Source organism: Felis catus, chromosome C2, assembly GCF_018350175.1.
Source record: "Felis catus isolate Fca126 chromosome C2, F.catus_Fca126_mat1.0, whole genome shotgun sequence".
NCBI lineage: Eukaryota > Metazoa > Chordata > Mammalia > Carnivora > Felidae > Felis > Felis catus.
In genome coordinates, this window is record NC_058376.1 from 3232107 (window position 1) to 3238106 (window position 6000).

The 6000-nt window shown below is 57.1% G+C and overlaps 1 protein-coding gene across 5 annotated transcripts in view; it reads right to left on the reverse strand.

The window, feature by feature from the left end:
* PKNOX1 (PBX/knotted 1 homeobox 1) overlaps positions 1 to 5751 on the reverse strand; it is a 58622-nt gene extending 52871 nt beyond the window's left edge. The window contains exon 1 of one of the 5 annotated variants that reach the window (XM_023238681.2): positions 5610 to 5751. The gene's annotated coding sequence lies outside the window, so the exon portion shown is untranslated. Of the gene's footprint in view, positions 1 to 4765; positions 4789 to 4887; positions 5026 to 5609 lie in introns of those variants that run through there. The other 4 variants (XM_023238680.2, XM_023238682.2, XM_045036552.1 and 1 more) reach the window with 4 other exon arrangements.
* Between the last annotated feature and the right edge of the window lie 249 nt (positions 5752 to 6000).

Sequence of the window (6000 nt, forward strand, 5' to 3'; positions counted from 1 at the left end):
ATTTTTTTTAATCAGAGAGTAAATCCTGTTAAAACAAACTGTACGAAAACAAGACATTTCTAAGCCAAAGATCCACATAAGTCCATTAAAGTCACAGCAAAATTCTAATAATGAAGGTGTTTTAATGGAATCAGAATCTGTTTTAGCAAATTCTGAACTGCGATGTCTTAGTGGGCTGGTGGTAGAACTTTAAATCACACCATGGCTTTGCTTTTCAGACCGTGACCATCACTGGCATCATTAAAACCCCACACTCAAAACTTTCATGATGGACTTGTTATCAAGAATCAATGAGGGTGCCTGGGGGGCTCAGTCAGTCAAGCGTTCGACTTCGGCTCAGGTCATGATCTTAGGTTCTGGGTTCGAGCCCCGTGTTAGGCTCTGTGCTGACAGCTCGGAGCCTGGAGCCTGCTTCGGATTCTGTGTCTCCCTCTCTGTCCCTCCCCCGCTCCCTCTCTCAAAAATGAATGTTAAAAAAAAATTTTTTTTTAAAGAGTTAATGTTTTATGAAAAACAAGAACCCCAACTGTTCAAGGCCAGGACCCTTTCACATGGACAAGCCTTTGCCCGGGGCACCGTATGCTCCAGGACAGAGCACCGCAGAAAGGGACCCAGGGGCGTTACCCCTCCTACTCAGTACCCTGCCATCTGGCTAGCACTGAGCTTGGTAGGCCAGAGGATGATGGAGGAAACATCGAGGAAGTATCAAAACCTAAATGCTCAAAGGCTCCACAACACCAGCCACAGCCATAAAGCAATACACGGGAAAAAAAAAAAAGAATTGGGGGCTCCTGGGTGGCTCAGTGGGTTAAGCGTCCCACCCGGGATTTTAAATCAGGTCATGATCTCACGGGTCATGAGTCCGAGCCCCAAGTCGGGTTCTATGCCGGCAGCCTGGAGCCTGCTTGGGATTCTCTTTCTCTCCCTCTCTCTTTGCCCCTCCCCTGCTATCAAAGTAAATAAACTTCAAAGAAAAAAACCAGAATCACAAAACTGTGTGAAGATGTTAGCTAAATATTTTAAGTGAAAAATATGTGAGTTATATAGGTAGAAACATACATAATAATACCGACGAAAACTCAACCACAAAATAACTGACTAATAAATGAAAATGGACACACAGCCCATTAAGCTCAAGTTCCACAATATACATTTTGGGGAATGCCGTTTTAGATCAGTTCTCACCCAGGGGTGACTTCTGTCCATATTTGTGACTTTTGTGACATTGGCAATATCTGCAGACATTTTTGGTTGTCACAGCTGGGAGTGGGGGTCCCAGTGGCATCCAGTGTGTAGAGACCAGGAATGCTGCTGACAGCCTACAGTGCACAGGACAGCCTCCACGATACAGAAGTGTCCGGCCCCGAGGGTCAACGGTCCCGCAGTGTCACAGAAGTGTCTGTGCTTATGCTGCAAGAAATTCTGCCGAAGTACATCCTGGGGGGTTGGGGGGAGGTATCCATAAACACACACTTTAGAAGAACACAAAGCTGGGCGCCTGGGGGTGGGGATCAGTCTGTTAAGCGTCCGACTTCGGCTCAGGTCATGATCTCGTGGTTCCCCAGTTTGAGCCCCACATGGGGCTCTGTGCTGACAGCTCAGAGCCTGGAACCTGCTTCAGATTCTTGGGTCTCCCTCTCTCTCCACCCCTCCCCCACTCGTACTCTGTCTCTCCCTTTTTCTCAAAAATAAATATTTAAAAAAAATTTTAAACATGCAAAGCTAAATTTGTAAATTTTCTAATGCAAAAAAAAAAAAATACAAACCTCGCTCAACTATCTCAGACAACATAAAACAAGGTATATTGAGAACTTACCCAGCTCTCATTAAGGCAATTATTTTTGCAAAAGTCTGGCCAGACTGTTCTGGGTGGAATCTGCATCACAGTACCTACCAGTTCATGGTCCCTTTAGAGGCACCCGGCCCCACTGCAGTTGTGGGAAGGCAAGAGCCCAGCCCTCCCAAGGACGGGGGTGGGGGGGGGTGGAGAAACAGCACCCAGCCAGTGGGGCAGCGCCTGCAAGGTGGTGGAGGGAAAGAGCTCACTCAGTCACTCTCCCCGTGTACCCTGGGGAACAGGAAGAGCACGAGGCGGGTAGGCTGTGGGGAGAGAACTTGCAATCAACAGTGTGCAGGGCCGGCAGACAGTGGGGAGCGACGGTCTAGCTGAACCGAGAAAGGCCCAGACTCGCGCCCAGAGTTCAAGCTGTACTTCTGTGAGCCCCAAAGCCCAGCACTAGAGCTTCCTGGGGTCCCGCCAGATTCCTCTTTTCCTTATTCCTGTGTAACCCCCTAAGCCCCCCCGGGCTTGGGGGCAGCCCGGTCCCTGCCACCTGGGGACCCGACCAAAACAGCTACTCATTCTGGGTCAGTCACAGCTGGCAAACAATTACAGCACCTGCAGTAAGCGTGCCCTGCGGCCTCTCACCTGCACAGGGGTGCTCGTTCGGCCACAGAGGGCACATGCCTGCCGGGTGACGGGGAATCACACCCTCCCCCCAGACGCACCAGCGCCCCGTGCTGAGCAGCTGACCGTGCAGGCAGAGAAGGCAGGGCAGGCCGTGGCGGCTGACCTGGCGGACGGCTGGGTGCTGTCATTTAAAGGGAAGACTCGCGACCCTAAGATGAGTGCAAAATTTTACTCCCAGACTCTCAGGCGTGCAACCTGGGAGCTCAGCTGCTTTCAAGATTTTTGAAAACACCGTAGAACCTTCTCCCTACAGAATCCAGCACAGAACGAAGCTGTTGTGTCCCCTCAACGCCTGCCCCCACCTCCCACAGAACCACCGAGCTTTGGAGCCACTGGTTTCCAACTACCTTGTCAGACAGCACGTTTGCTGTGACACCACACAGCCTTCTGTGCACGAACTTTCCAGAAACAGCGGTGGGGCTGACACGCCACAAGGGGCGGCTGTTGCTATGGCAGGGGCGGCCTCATGTTCCCGGCTTTGCAGCCAGGCCTTTCCAGCAAACGGCCAGGCTTCCCGGCCCTTCAGCGTTGATTCTAACAATTTCCAGGCTGAACTCTCCCTACACGGTGCTTCCACCGTCCGAGACAAAACGGTAACTTATCACAGTTGCGAGCCCTCACAGCCCGTGTAGACGGCACTCCCCACGTGGCTGATGCAGCTCCCGGCCTGTAGGATGCCCCCCCCCCCGCCCCCAGACAGCTAAGCCTGGCGTCCCCTTCCCGCACCCTGACTTCCCCATCCCCTTTGCCAACAGTGCAGCCACTTCAGGAAGGAAAACAAGGACACGTACGTAGTCCTACTATGGGTGGGTCTAGGGTAAACTGACTTCTAGTGCACCGGTTCTGACCTTGGTCTGTGAACCTGAGTGAGAAAATGCATCACATCTTGGTTTGCAGTACCCTCTGGCTGAAATTTAGCCCCCGCTCAATTACGAAGAGAGACAAGAAATCCTGAGGTTTTAGCACCACCTGTCTTTTCCACCAACAGAAACTACAGATATGCTCACAAAGCACCAGAATTGCTACAGAAATGCCAGACTACTCCGAAAGTCACTAACGCCGGGGCCCCGCCTGGTACTAAGTGAGGCAACGAAGGGCACATCAGCAAGTCAAGCATCAATTTGGTTTAATATCTTGGTAACTATTTCAATATGATATATGGGCTCCGTTCTGGGTCCTCTTTTCTCTAGGAGGAGCCGGGGGGGGGGGGGGGGGGGGGGGGGGGGAGCCCAGAAAAGGCCCCGGGGCACATTCTCCACCCCCCGCCCCAGTGGCTTCAGGGTTTCTTCTCAACAGTTTCAAATGCTTCAACAATTTGCAACAAAAGTGAAAGTCACAGCTACAATGTTACTATTCAAATGCAGAGTTCTTATGTTGTTACTTTCGGGGAAAGTTACAATGTGCTACACACAAATGCAAATGTGTGGAAACCAGTGGTCAAGATCCAACAAAATGTGTCCGTATTCCTATCCTTAACCACGCAACCCGCTGACACTGAAATCTTAAACGCTGAATGTTAATCTCTCAAGTCCGTTTTCACCCACACATCTCATCAATTCCAATTTCCACTTTTAAATCTCTGAAGCGGGAAGCATCCTACCTCTGCCTAAGAATGCACCCGGTTAAGTGACGTGCTGCAATGGTGCACTGTGGACTCAATCAAATATTCTAGATGATCCCCAGATCGCTCTCCACCTCAATAAGCTAAAGACATGAAAGGCAGATTTGAGGCCGGCGGCCACCCTCCAAATAATATGCCCACAACTACCTTTGAGTGCATCACCGATCACTGCACTGGCAAACGGTTCCCTTTCGCTTCAATTCTCCCTGAGAATATTTAGAATGTACCATACAAAGCATTATATAATTTGCCAAAGAGGATGTGTTACATAAATGTATTAAATATTTCCTTTTTCAGAATACGCCAGAAAAAAATCATAAACTCACGCCCAACTAAAACTCAGGATTTTATTCACCCCGAAGTGGAACGTACTCCCTTCCTAAGGGGGGAAAAAAAAAAAACAAAACCCAGTTGCTGTTACAAAAAGCGAACTCTTACAGTGCAAGTAACTACTTTCCCCTTATCCACGCCGACCACATCCCGGTGCTTTCGAGGCTGCGATCCAAGCCACAGACGCACGTGTGCTGGTGCACAGGTTCCCCCCCGCCCCCCAGCCACGCGGAGCCGACTCCAGACGCGACAGCACGCACGCGGGCCGCACTGGTGGGGTCTGGGGACCACCGACAGAACGGGGCACTCCAACAGCCACGGCGATGAAATAAGGCAGACTCAACTTTTCCTAATTCCTCTCGAGTGACTCACGATCTCTGGCTGAAGGAATGTGAGCGCCAGCGAGCGGCCTCCCCGTGCCCCGCACCTCCAGGCATCCACTTCCCCCCGTCCGACCACTACCAACCACACATCTGGAGCACCCTGCCCTGGGGCAGGAGGGCGCCCGCCCCGGCTGCCCCCGACGTCCGCCTCCGCCTCCAGGGGGCTCCAGGGGGCTCCAGGGGGCTCGGCGCCCCCGCCCCTCGCACCCCGGCGCCGCTCCCTGCGGGCGCCCCCACCGCCTGCCCCCGCCGCCAGCCCCGCCCAGCACCCCCGGTGGCCGCGGCACCGAGCGCGGGGCGCGCGCCCCCATCCCGGCCCCGCGAGCGCGCCCCCCGGCCGCCGTCCCCCCCCACCCCGCCCCGCGCGCGCCCCCGCGCCCCCCCCGCCGCCGGCCCCGCCCCCGCGCGCCCCCGCGCCCCCGCCCGCGCAGGGGCGCGCGCCGCGCTCCGAGAGGGACGGTTAGGAGCGCGCGCCTCGCAGCGGGCCCCGCGCGGCACCGGCGGCGCCTTCCAGAAATTTCCGCGTCCCTCAACCCACACCGAAAAACAAGCGGGGCGCGCCCCCGCGCCGGCCCGGCGGGCAGCGCCCCTCCCCGCGGCCTCGGCTCCCCTCCCCCACCCGCGCCCCCTCCCCGCCCCCTGCCCCGGGCGGCGGGTCCGGCGCGGCCCTCCCGGGCGGCGGCGGCCCGCGGAGACCCGGGCGGCGGCGGCGGGACGGCGGCCGCGGCGCCTGCGGGCCGGCGTGATTGATAGGGACGGGGCGGCGGAGCGGCGGCGGCGGCGGAGCGGTTGAGTGACAGCTTACCTGGGTGCCAATCTTCATCACACTGACAAGCGGCTGCAGCAATCGGGACCCGCAGTGCCGCGCCCGCGTCCAACCGTCACGCCGACGCTGGGCCACGCGACACAGCCTCGCTCAATGGGAGGAGGGCGACGCCGACGCGCGCCGCATCAATATTCAGGGAGGGGGCGGGGCCTGCCGCACCCGGGCCCCGCCCCGCCCCTGCGCGGCGGCGGCGCGGGGCGGGGCCCGCGCACCGGGGGCGGGGAGCGAGGCGGGGGCGGGCGGCGGCCGGCCCCGCCCCCGCCTCGCGCCCGCGCCGGGCCCCGCCCCCCAGCAGGGCGCGCCGGCGAGCGAGGAGCGGCCCGCCCCGCCGCGCGGGCCCAGAGCGCCGCCTCATGACTATGCATCGAGG